Source organism: Capricornis sumatraensis, chromosome 7 (genome assembly GCF_032405125.1).
Source record: "Capricornis sumatraensis isolate serow.1 chromosome 7, serow.2, whole genome shotgun sequence".
NCBI lineage: Eukaryota > Metazoa > Chordata > Mammalia > Artiodactyla > Bovidae > Capricornis > Capricornis sumatraensis.
Window position 1 is genome coordinate 12,392,965 of NC_091075.1, and position 14,454 is coordinate 12,407,418.

Sequence of the window (14,454 nt, forward strand, 5' to 3'; positions counted from 1 at the left end):
ATAAAACTTAGCGACTAGCCAATAACTGATATGGAAAGATTCCTGGCTTAGTCTATTCAAACTTCTCCACTTACATTTTGTTCACAATTATTATTCCAATGGTGAAACTATGACTTGAGCTCACTTGCTCATTAATATTCTTTTCTACACAATTTAAAACAGTTATTGGGTTGTGCAGGGAAAAAGTAGTTTATGGTATTATTTAGGTTGGACATCATAGCCTGCAGTTCCTTTGACCATCTTTCAGAGATTCTATTATTGCCAGTTTTTATTGGTACCCAAGGAACTCTGCTACTTTGATTTAATTTGACAGATAAAATGTTATTTACATTTTCTGCAGCAGACATGCTTGCTCTATGGAGCTTCTGGAAAGCCACAGTGTACTATGGTTAGAGTAACAATAGTATTCTCTAGATTACTAGTCTATTATTGAGATACAGCCCAAGACTTTCTATAGAGCCATATAGCGACTAATCTGAATATGAGTTACCAAGAGACCATTCAGTCTGAACTGCCCTTAAGCTTTGACCCACACAATTAAATGTGCAATACATATAGCAGCATCCCAATATTATGTGCAAGTGAGAACACTGAAGATTGGAGTTAAGCAGATCTTGCTGGCATAAGGGAGTATCTCACACACTAACAACACCTCTGCCCCTGCACTGGGTACCTTTCCCTCAGTTCACCAATACTGTCCTCATAAGGCTTAATGTGTACACTTGTCTGAGGAATGCTGGCACTATGCATGTAAACATTATCTCTCTCCCCAAGGATGAATCTGAAGTGGAATGAGTAGTACTTTGAGGTGTACATATAATTTCTCTTAATTAAGAGTTGCCTGGAGACATGGATCCACATAAATCCATGGACAGTCACTAATAGTTAGCCTAGGTGGTCAGGGTGTTGGAAGAATAAGACTGAAGGAACAAAAATGACAAGAGACACTGAGAAATAGGAGTAAAGACAGGTCTTTAATGATGGAAACAAGGTATAAGGATGACCACCAAAGGACGTGCCATACAGATGAGGCCTTTAATAATAAGGTGAGCAACAATGAAACAGAGTAGGTCCTTGCTCACCATGGCCTCCACCTGCCTTTTTCTGTGGGTAAACTTTAGCCAAAGAATAAGTTTAGTCAGAAAAGTGACAAAACGAGGAAGCAAAGAAAAACAGTCAGACAAGACTAAGTAATAATATTTTAGTCTTAAAGTGAAGTCAAGGATCTTCAGTTCCTCCTCAAGGATTATATATTTAATATCCTGAGTCATATCCTTTGAGCTTTCTTATACTGAAACTCCAAACAGATGGAAGAAGTTAACTACATGATGGCCAGATTATAGCTATGATATAAGCTTCCACAATTCTGAGAAATGACCTCAAAAAAAATAAGAACAAACTGACCCTGGAACTGACTAACTGTACTTAAATCAATCAAGATGATATTGATCAGACTACCACATGATCGATTTCAAGATGACTGTCAGATCTGACTGTGCTCTTTCTGCATGTAGTCCCCTCCTTCCACCTATGCACCCATGAAACTTCCCTTTAAAATCTCTTGCTCAGAGATTGTCAATGGGGGGTGGGGGTTCAGCCCCCTGCCCCATACTGCTAGCCTCTGAAATAAAGCAAACTTTCCTTTCCTTGAACCTTACTTCTTTATTGACTTTTGAGTGGTGAGCAGCTGGACCCCACTTTCCATAACAATAAGACTAAAATTCTGATATCAGTTGGTCTCTTATTCCAATGTTACTCAGTAAGATCACTGCCAAAGGGGTAATGGTGACAGAACTACAATTGAAATAATGCCTGAGCTAACAGTACGTGCTTCTTCACATCAAGATTTATTTGATTCTTCTATTAAAGTATATTCAGTTTTTGAAAAGCAGAGACCAAAACTAATCCCTTTGAGTAATCGAATTTACCATTGCCTATAAATAGGCTATCAAGGTTAATTATATTAGAATTAATCATGGAGAGAATCAGGAGGCACTGCTTCATGGTATTTCTATATGATTTATGAAAACTCTTCTTCAGGACTGTATTTCAAGGATGTCTCCAAAGTAAGCAGCCTTGGAAGTTAAAGATAGCATCTTCCTTTGGGCCAAAGGACAGACTTGTTTCCTAACCAATATCAAAGACTTCCTCCAGGGTAAATACTGGGCTGCTTTGCTATCAATCCCCTCATAAAGTTGTGGCTGGCTAATGTCAGTCTTCCTCAGCTTGGACAAAGATCCTCTATTTCTATAGCATTCACCTGGTCTAGTAGCAATTCAGACCTATGGGACTTGAGGGGCAAGAGAAACTGACACAACATGAAATCCCTGCTTCCTGCTATACCAGGAATAGTGAACAGCCTAAATTTATCTGGGCTCCCAGATCTCTTATTGCCTAGATCTACTGAAGTGTGGGAAGCAAGTCAAGAATTTCCCTGTTGCTCAGGGACTGTTTGACTTCATGTAAGGGGATTTTTTTTTCTCACTGGGATAAACTGTGGCACTGTCCACAATGCCCACCAGCATTGTTTCTGAACATTCTGAAATCATTATTTCCCATCATGCTTCTCTAAAATATGGCTTCTTGTAAAGTACAGCAAAAGAAGAAAAAGCTTATACCCATTAATGCCCCACTACCTTAAATAAGTTGGCAGCAAAAATTATGGAATTACTAAGAAACAGAACTAGTTGAGTGATAACACCTAACAAACTACATTCCATAAAACACCATAAAAGTTATGAACTAGCAACCAGTATTTTCTATTTTTTTCTCCCACAGCCATAATAGAGTCTGGGAAACAAGGAGTTAAAATAGAAAGTGTCTTCTTATCTTTGTACCCCCAAATTCTCTTATTTTATCATTTTATTTCTTCAAACTTAGGGCTTTGTTGGATTAGAGGGGTTTTGTTTTTCTTTTGTCTTGAATAGAGGAGGACAATTTTCTACTAGAGTACAAAACCTTGTTTTCATTGAGCTGAAAGTTAGGAATTTCAGTAGCTCCTTTAAAGTTATCATGACACTAAATGGTGGCAAAGAAGCAAAGAATGGGATATGTGGGTGTTATGCTCACTTAGTATTTCATTTTCTAAAGTAAAAATTCTAGAAGATCATAACTGCATGTAAGCAGGTTAACTAATGGTTCACACAATTTAGCCTTTATCTATAGTTACTCATTTCAAAAAGTGAAATCTGAAGAGTGGAATAGAGAATTCCCTCCTCTGACCAAGGTTGTCTTTTAATGTTTTCTCTGACAGGTATTAGAAGTTAAGCATGCTGTTTGCTGATCTAATTTTTCCAGTATTCTTAAATAAGAAGCAAGCCCCTTTCCCAATGGTGTATTTATTTTCAAGGCCTATTCAACAGAAGTTTGGATATAATTTTTATTGGTTTAACTGCTTGCATTATTTTGTGTTTCCCCAGGATCCTCCTGTGATATGAGGATTTGTATAAAATTAGTTTAATTGTAAGGTGTTCCCAGGAAATAATGCTAGAGGAGAGAAGAAATGAGACATGGAAGGGAAAGAAGCCAGTACAGGGTGACTTATTAAGCAAGTTAACATGATGAACAACTGAAGATAAATCCTACTTTGAGACTAAGGAGTTTCATTTAGGGCATACAGCTCAGTGTTAACTCACTTGGAGGGATGGACCTGAGGTATATTCATGTCATTCCCATTAGTCACTGACTGAGAACTGTTCTCAGGGGCATGTTAATTCACTGGCATTTCTTTGTGACATGGGCATATCAGGTTCCAGAGGGCAGAGATTCTCTCAGGAAAAAGAGTCATAGAGGTTGACACTTGGAAATTATTCTGATGTGGTCAAAAAGTTAAATACTTATGGGACATTTGCAGTCTACAAACAACAACTATTTATTTACTGAGGCAAAGCTTATGTATTTAGTGAGGCAAAACTTATTAATACTAAGATACACACTTTGTTTAATCAATTCCAGACCAGGACAAAATGCACATTTTTGTATTTTGGTGTTAGTTTTATCTCCTCAAACTTCTTTACCATCCTCATCTTTTATAGTGAAATAGTAAAAAGAAAAATGAATATTCAGAATTTTCTCATATGGAGGTTATAGTCTTATGTGAAGAGTTATATTATTATATCACATCAAATAAGGTCAATGAGATAATTATAAGGAAAGTGCTCTGTAATGTTTAAGTGCTATAATGATTTCACTTAATTAATTCCATAAATTTGCTCACATTTAAAGATCAAACAGCACTGAATGTCTTAACTGAAAAGAAGAGGTAGCAAATTAATCAGGTAAATAGATTTATTTTCATATATAATACTTTGAAATAAAAATTATTTCATGAGTAAACTCATCCATAATATGGAGCATATTTTGTGCCATTCTAAAACATATTTAAATTTTAATACCTCACAATTCACACCAGGATGTAAGAGACAATCAATTATTCCATGATGAGTGTGTTTCATAAATATGTTAAAGGTCACTTAGCAATGGTTTAAATGTAGAATAAACGGTATATACTCTAGCTTAAGTGGATCATATAGCTTGAAATAAAATAAAATTTTGTAAAGAAAAAGTTAGAGAAAAATGATTACATCATTGAATGAATGTTATGTTTTAAGTAAAATGAGGAAACAGAGCAGTAGTAAAATCCATTGAGAATGAATACTTCGAAAAATATAAATTATACTCATTGTATTTGTACCAAATTGTCTTAATAAATTGTATTATACCATGAAATATATTTTACTATAGATAAACCTGTAATGAAATCAAACTAAAAAATACTTGGCTCTTATCAGCTGCAATTCTTATCATTATTCATTTCCTAAGTCTGTCTATATCACTGTTCCTGATGGTGACATCATGCATGCCAATTAAGAAATTATCATTGAAAATACAGGAAAGAATGTACAGAAGAAGAAAAATCTATTCGTGCATTAAACATGCATCAAGTGATGCCATTCCTCTGATTAAAAACCTCAAATACAGCTCTAGCCCTTTCAAAGAAAGAAAGATGTCCTCAATGGCCTACAAGACAATCTACAATCTTGACACATATGACTTTATTTCTCATCCTCATTTCCTTGTGACAATTTTACTCAATGTCACCTTCACAGACTATGAGTCAAAACTGTAGCCTAGTAGTCATATTTCTTGATTTATTCATATGTATAATACCTACCTAATTTCATTTAGTATCCGTTACTCCATTTTATAATGGAAATTCTCAAAAGATCAGAAACTTAGTTTTGATCTCTGTCATAGTCTTGAAATTTACTAGCATTATGGCATGTAATAATTGATTCATAGTGTTGTATTGAATAAGTGAAGGAATAATTGAAATACTTAATGGAAGCTAAGGCTAAAGTTTCTCCCCAGTGTTATCCTGGCTAGTCATTAAGTAGGGTAGCATGAGTGGTAGCTCTGATAGTTAACAGAAGATAAAATTTGGACAATAACAGTGACAAACTATAATCCCTTCAGTAATCTTGGATAATCTGAATCCCTGTGTATAAACTGTGTATATGTTCCAATATATTTGTGATATATAGGTTATCACAAGTATTTGGTTAATTTTTTATGCCAACTTGGCTAGGCCAAGTTGATACTCATACCAAACTAACTGTTGTTGAGAAGTATATTTTATGTGTGATTAACATTTAAATTAGTAGTCTTTGAGTAAGGAAGATTATCCTCTATAATGTGGGTTGGCTTTATCCAATAAGTTGAAGGCTTTAAGAACAAAATCTGAGGCTTCCTGAAGAAGGAATTTTGTCTTTAAAAACTAGCGCTACAGCATCAGCTCTTCCCTGCATCACCAGCCTGTTGGTTTCCCCTATAGATTTCATACCTTCCAGGACTTCTGTGTGTACTGGTATTTATATCTTATTTCTGTGCATGTTTTGTATTTCATTTTACATATATTTATATTATATTTATTAATGATAAATATATAAAAATAAAATATATATATTTTTTACTTTATTTTACTTCATAATACTGCATTGGTTTTGGTATACATCAACATGAATCCATCACGGGTGTACACGTGTTCCCAATCCTGAACTGTCCTCCCACCTCCCTCCGCATACCATCTCTCTGGGTCATCCCAGTGCACCAGCCCCAAGCATCCTGTATCCTGTATCGAACCTAGACTGGCGATTCATTTCTTATGTGATATTATACATGTTTCAATGCCATTCTCCCAAATCATCCCACCCTGTTCTGTTTCTCTGGAGAATTATGACTTATATAGCATTTCTTCCTTAAAATTAGCTAGCATTGTTTTCAGTCACTTATTTATAAAAGACTTAATTGATATAGAAATAGATACAGAGAAGGGTCAGAAACTAGAAATATAGAGAACTTAATTGGAGAAGGCAATGGCAGCCCACTCCAGTACTCTTGCCTGGAAAATCCCATGGACAGAGGAGCCTGGTAGGCTGCAGTCCATGGGGTCACTAAGAGTCAGGCACAACTGAGCGACTTCACTTTCACTTTTCACTTTCATGCATTGGAGGAGGAAATGGCAACCCACTCCAGTGCTCTTGCCTGGAGAATCCCAGGGACAGTAGACCCTAGTGAGCTGCCGTCTATGGGGTTGCACACAGTCAGACACAACTGAAGCGACTTAGCAGCAGTAGCAAGAGAGGTGATAAGAGTATTTGTGTCTAATTTGGGCTCATATGCCATATTATACATATAACTAAAAAGAGAGAGAGGATTTTTGTCAGTAAATGTCATAAAGTGGTAAAAGACAAATAAAATATCATCAGTGACCACTAGTTACAAAATGCCTATTACAGGCTAGGCCTGGGGAACCAAGTGTCCACTGCCATAGATCACTATCAAGGTCACAAAAGATTTGAGGATTGTTGCAGGAAAATAGTGTTTATAAGAGTGCTGTCAACTTACAGAGAATGACAAACTCAAGTGTCTATATGTTTCCCTCAAGGCACTCAGTTCAGTTCAGTTCAGTCGCTCAGTTGTGTCCAACTCTGTGGCCCAATGAATCGCAGCACACCAGGCCTCGCTGTCCATCACCAATTCCCGGATTTCACTCAAACTCACGTCCATCGAGTCAGTGATGCCATCCAGTCACCTCATCCTCTGTCGTCCCCTTTTCTTCCGGCCCCCAATCCCTCCCAGCATCAGAGTCTTTTCCAATGAGTCAACTCTTCGCATGAGGTGGCCAAAGTATTGGAGTTTCAGCTTTAGCATCATTCCTTCCAAAGAACACCCAGGGCTGATCTCATTTAGGATGGACTGGTTGGATCTCCTTGCAGTCCAAGGGACTCTCAAGAGTCTTCTCCAACACCACAGTTCAAAAGCACCAATTCTTCAGTGCTCAGCTTTCTTCGTAGTCCAACTCTCACATCCATACATGACCACTGGAAAAACTATAGCCTTGACTAGACGGACCTTTGGTGGCAAAGTAATGTTGGCTTTTGAATATGCTATTTAGTTTGGTCATAACTTTCTTTCCAAGGAGTAAGCGTCTTTTAATTTCATGGCTGCAGTCACCATCTGCAGTGATTCTGGAGGCCACAAAAATAAACTCTGCCACTGTTTCCACTGTTTCCCCATCTATTTCCCATAAAGTGATGGGACCAGATGCCATGATCTTAGTTTTCTGAATGTTGAGCTTTAAGCCAACTTCTTCACTCTCTACTTTCACTTTCATCAAGAGGCTCTTTAGTTCCTCTTCACTTTCTGCCATAAAGGTGGTGCCATCTGCATATCTGAGGTTATTGATATTTCTCCTGGCAATCTTGATTCCAGCTTGTGCTTCTTCCAGCCCAGCATTTCTCATGATGTACACTGCATAGGAAGTTAAATAAGCTGGGTGACAGTATACAGCCTTGACATACTCCTTTTCCTATTTGGAACCAGTCTGTTTTTCCATGTCCAATTCTAACTGTTGTTTCCTGACCTGCATATAGGTTTCTCAAGAGGCAGGTCAGGCGATCTAGGATGTTTAAAAAATCATAATGAATACTTCTATCTCATACCCGGAATACTGAGTCAGAATTCAGCATTACTTAAATGCACATCATCCTAAACTTTAGTAAATAAAGGATAGGGCAGTGATATACAAACACCAGAACCTTGTAAGTTGAAATGCAGACACTAAGGAATATATAAAAAACAAAAAACACACATTGCCAATGAAGTTTTATTGTTAGTCTTCTTTCCTGGTGTAAGATGATGATGCTTCCAGCTTCAGTAATCATTCTGCCTAATTGTCTATTGGGTGTGTTATGCTGCAAGAAGTTAACTTCACCTCCACTACTCCTCATATATCCCAGTCTGTAACTAAACTTTGATATCTATAGGGATCAGTATGCCAAATATAAGTCTGAATTTAATATAAAATGAATTATATTGAAAAATAAATGAAAAAAGTCATAATTTATGCAGGCAAAATGTGGAGACTACAGCTATCTATTGCTTCTGAAGCTGACACCCTAATAGGAGAAAAATACTTTTGAGTTATATGTATTAGTATGGGTGAACTTACCTGAAAATCTGAATGTAACATGCTGGCATTAAAAGTATGACATGGTTTTTATATTTGCTTAGGTTATTATCTAAATTTGTACTCAATGACTATCTCTGTAATTTAAGCTAATAGAAAGTTTTTAGAAATTTGCAGAGGAAGTATTTTATGTTTTATGCAGGTTAAACTGTTGAGTGAATTTGTCATTTGAAAACTGCTAAAGGACACTTTAATGTTATTTGTACATAAAGATCTATAGGAGGCATATGAGAAATTCATTTTTTCTATTAACTTAAAACTATTAAAAACTATGGAATATGTTATTATTTTTAAAACATGATGTATCACTACACACCTATTGAAGAAGTAAAGAAGTGAAGTCACTCAGTCGTGTCCGACTCTTTGTGACCCCATGGACTGTAGCCTACAAGGCTCCTCTGTCCATGGAATTTTCTAGGCAAGAGTACTGGAGTGGGTTTCCATTTCCTTCTCCAGGGGATCTTTCTGACCTAAGGATCGAAGCCGGGTCTCCCACATTGCAGACAGACGTTTTAGCATCTGAGCCACCAGGGAAGCCCTTATTGAAGGGATAAATAAACATTAAAAACAACAAATGTTGGCTATTTCTTTTAAAGAAAATTAACTCCCAATTACCATGTATTCCAGTAATTGCATCTTAGGCATTTATTCCAGAAGAACAAAGACATGGTCACACAAAATCTTGTATGTGAATGTTCATAGCAGATTTATGCATAATAGCCCCAAACTAGACAAAGCCAATTATCTTTCAATAGTGCATGTTGCATGCTAAGTCACTTCAGTTGTGTCCAAATCTTTGTGATCCTATGGACTGTAGCCTGCCAGGCTCCTTTGCTCATGGGATTATCCAGGCAAGAATACTGGAGTCGGCTGCCATGCTGTCCTCCAGGGGTCATCTCGACCAAAGAATCAAACCCACGTCTCTCTCTTATATAGCTCCTGCATTGGCATGTGAGTTCTTTACCACTAGCACCACCTGGAAGCCTAACATTCAATAGACAACAGGTTAAATAAACTATGTTATATCCATATGTGGAATACTACTCAGCAGTAAAAAGGATTCAAATGTTATATTCACAATGACCTGGATGAATTTACAAAGAATTATTCTGATAGAGGTGAACTGACTACGATCTTATTCCCCAACCTCCATTACTCATTTAACCTCTCCTCTTTTCTCCCTCCATTCCAGCCACATCTGACTCCTTAACGTTCTTTAAGCATGCCAGGAAAGTCTCAGTTCAGGCTTTTTGGATTTGCTATTTGTTTTGTTCACTAACACCCTCCATATTCAATCCTGATATCCCCATGTCCCATATGGTTTATTTAGGGTTTGCCTTACACACCATATTTTTCAGATATATCTTTGAACAACTTATTTAAAATTTTACCATACCCTCCAAAACTTAATAGCCCCTTCTTTATTTCCAAAGCACATATAACCTTCCAAAATAGTCTTTTTATTCTTTTATTCAACTTCTGAGTTCAAGTGGAATGCCAACTCTATGAGAACAAAGCTTTATGTCTCTTTTGTTCATTACTGAATGTACCTAGAGTAGAACCTAGAATATAGGATCAATCCATCAGTAGTTGATAAATTCATGAAAAATTCTAGAAAATATTTCCTTTACAAAGCATAAAGAACTATCACCAGTAAGTGTAGCCCCATCATCTTTGACTAACTTTTGATGCCATTGGGACAGATATGGGACAGCCAGTTGAAATGAGTTCTCAGTTCCCAATGGAGACGGATTTCAGCATGGAAAAGGTCAGAGAGAAACATTTTACCATTAAAGAAGATTACCAAAGAAGGCAGAACATTAGTGGTATCAGATTAATTCAATCTATTGGTACTATAGAACCAATATAGATGGGAAGCCAAATTCTAATAACTGAAAGTAAAAGTAACAAAAAAACACTCCATATAATATAAACCAAGGTATGGTTTATATATACTTGAGCTACCACAAGAGATAATTCTGTCCTCACATTTGAATATTTCTACTGGATTAGTCTGGGGCTTTCCCGGTGGCTCAGTAGTAAAAAATACACCTGCATTGCAGAAGACCCAGTTTCTATGACTGGGTTAGAAAGATCCTCTGGAGGAGAGCATGGCGACCCACTCCAATACTCTTGCCTGGAGAAACCCATGGACAGACAAGGCTGGCAGGCCACAGTCCATACAGTCACAAAGAGTTGGACAAAACTGAAGTGACTGAGCATGCATGCATGCACTTGGGTTAATCCATAGTTTGAGATAGAGTCCAGGTGAAGCTGAAAAACTTGAGAAAGGACCCGTTGGTAATAACACAGAAAAAAAAAAAAAAAAAAAAACATGCTAAATGTCATTGTAAACCTTCAACCAAATGTCCAGATGCTATTTAGCTAGGTATTTACGTACTAAAGAAAGGAAAACACCCTTATCTTTCAGGGACTATAGAAAGGACACCCAAATCGACAATTTCTGGATAACTGAATGCTCTGTCATTTACTAGATAAAGCTAACCTAGAAGTGATAAGAGTTTTGACAGAAACCTATGCATAGCAGTGTACAGAGACCATCATGTGATACATTCCTTCATTACTACAATGTGTAGTTGGAGTAGATATACTTAAAAAAATAGCAACATCCCTAGAATGACTACCATGCTAATGATGCTAAGATTATTGTAATTATTAAGTGGAAACTAACCAGTTCTCTGTCACTACCAAAAAAGTAAATTAGTGTTACCCAAAAATTCTGCAAAGATATCTGTTGGTAAAATGCATCACATTTCACTGTTCTCTCTAATTTGGCTATACATAATAGGTATAAATGAAGGATCACAAGAGAAAAGATTATTTTAAATTTAATAAATTTAAGTATCACTTTAATTGCAGATTTTTATCCAGATATGATCTCTTTACTGATGACTTTACTGACATCCTAACTTATAAATGTTTGCTGTCTCCACTTGATTACATCCTCTCTCAACCTCAAACACATTGGACTTAACTAATGTTCTACTGAATATGTGATTCAAGATCAATAATAGATGCTAACTGCTAAATCAAATGATTTATACTCAACAGCAGATTATTACAGGCTCAAAGCATAATGATGATTAATTCAATGTTCTTTTTGTCAATAATTTCAAAAGACAAATAAAATTTCTGAGTAACTTCAAATCTAAACACACAGGAGTGTGCAAAAAATACACAAAATTAAGGGAAAAAAAGAATCTTTTCAAGGGGTAAAATACTATAAGAAACTATATTGATTTTTGTTTCCTTATTCCCCAAGAATTTTGCTTTAGGCATGACAGGCTCTTGGTACTTCAAATGCTAATCTACCACCTTCAGGGATTAGAAATCTCTCTAGCCAAGAGCAATATAGGGGCTTGAAATGCAGCATTCATACACTTGCATAGGTTAGTGTACTATACTGGTTTTACCCTGTCATGCATGCTCATTTAAGAAGATGCAATTTTCAATTATTCCTATAAATGGAGTGATGGAGAAGAGGCAATCAAGACATTTATAAATTATAGTTAGTTTTATAAATCCTATTTCTACTTTTAGGAAACTAAATGTATAATTCACCACATTAATTTTCATATATAACATTTTATACAGTCATCTACATTCCTTCAACACTCTGAGTATCTTATATGACTTTTTTTTTTACAAAATCATATGTGTACATGTGTCAGACACTCTAAAATTAGATCAATTTAATTCAACTCTATGGTAGAAAAATGTGGCATCATGTCTTAAAACTCTTATACATTTTGTGCTCATGAATCCATAATAAGTAGTGTATAGACTCTTAATTATGACTCAATAGCATTGTAATTCACTAAAATGCCCTTTTATATTATTGATGTGTAATTAAATCTAATATTATTTTGATAAAATCCATCCTACCACTAAAAGAACAAATTCAGAAATGCAAAAAGTTATGTGGAATAAGTAGACTTCTAAACATCCACAGTAGGAAAGACATCAATTCATTATTAATGAACTGCATTATCTAAGAATATACATATGGTGTGTTATTATCAAATCAATACTGCTAACTCTACTAATTAAAAACTTTAAGTATGGTTCCTACCACTCCCCCCAAAGAAAGCATTTTTAAGTATGACTTTATTTCAATCTTTTTAAAAAAGTTGATAATATAAAAGGATTTATTCACTAAGGTACACGAGTTTTATGTGAAAAATTTTGCAAATGTGATTCATGCCAGTAAGTTAAAAAGAGGTGTCCATGTCTCTCTAGCAACTTTCATTCCTGTCTTAGTGATTAAATGTCTCTCCCCAACCCTGATCAGGTCAATATACCTTGTTTTGGTTATTGTGCCATTATCAGATACACTCCAAATTGCTGAGAAAACCGTGAGCAAAAGTTGATACAGGCTGCAGAACTACATTGTCCCTCAAGTGACTTTATATGAGTTTCTGACATTTGAGTTTGCAGTCTCTGATCTAAACTATTTACCTCCCATTCAAAAATCTGTTATTTCTGATATAAGACAAAAACATTTCACTACAATGTTTTGGTACTTGGAAATTTTTCTTTTTCTTTTGATTTCTCAGAATACTCACCTCTATTGAATTTGAGGTTATAATAAATATAATATCTCATTTTACTTTTCACTTCCCCTTTATTCTTTCCTACATTTCCCTCATCCTTCTGCTATTATTTTTTCCTGAAAAATCTTTTAGTATCCTATGTGGGGATTTAGTATTCCATTTGTATACTCGTAACAGACTGTCAAATATTGTCTACCTGAAATCATTATTCCATCTTCCATTTTGAAAGAAATTTTACAGGGGGTAAATTTATTTTGAGGACTTTAAAGAGACCATGCTATTTTTTTTTTTCATACTAACACCTTTTCTATTTCCATGTCTGTAAATCTTACTGCCATTTTTTTGAGGGTGTCATGGATTGTTTCTCTTGCTGCTTTGTAGTTTTTCTTAGGAAAATGGGTCTAAGCAATGACACAAAGTGCTTAGGCAAGGGTTAGATTTTTCTTTCAGACTGGAAAATAATTTCTTCCAATAAGGCTGCTGCTTACTCTTTTCCTTTCTTGTCTGTGTCTAATTCTATTTATATTAGATCTGTTTAGCATGTTCTCTGTTTTCTGTTTTTTTTCTTTTCTTTAACTTTAGATATTTTCAGTAACCTGACTTCTAGTTTACTAATCCTCTGACTCTGCTATTCTTAAAAAACCCTACATATTGAGCTCTTCAACTGTAGCCTTTTCAGTTTGAGTTTTGTTTTTCTCCCCCTAGAATTCAGTGTCTGGTAAAACCATTTTTTGTCTATTTTCTACAAATTATCTTATATTACCTTGAATTTATTAATAAAATTATATAAAGTCATTATCTGCTTATGCAAATAGTTTACTTCAATTTACAGTTTCTATTTGAGTTGTAATACGTGAATCGTGAACTTCCTGATATTCAAGCTGGTTTTAGAAAAGGCAGAGGAACCAGAGATCAAATTGCCAACATCCACTGGATTATGGAAAAAGCAAGAGAGTTCCAGAAAAATATCTATTTCTGCTTTATTGACTATGCCAAAGCCTTTGACTGTGTGGATCACAATAAACTGTGGAAAATTCTGAAAGAGACGGGAACACCAGACCACCTGACCTGCCTCTTGAGAAAGCTGTATGCAGGTCAGGAAGCAGCAGTTAGAACTGGACATGGAACAACAGACTGGTTCCAAATAGGAAAAGGAGTACGTCAAGGCTGTATACTGTCATCCTGCTTATTTAACTTATATGCAGAGTACATCATGAGAAACACTGGAATGGAAGAAACACAAGCTGGAATCAAGATTGCCAGGAGAAATATCAATAACCTCAGATATGCAGATGACACCACCCTTATGGCAGAAAGTGAAGAGGAACTAAAAAGCCTCTTGATGAAAGT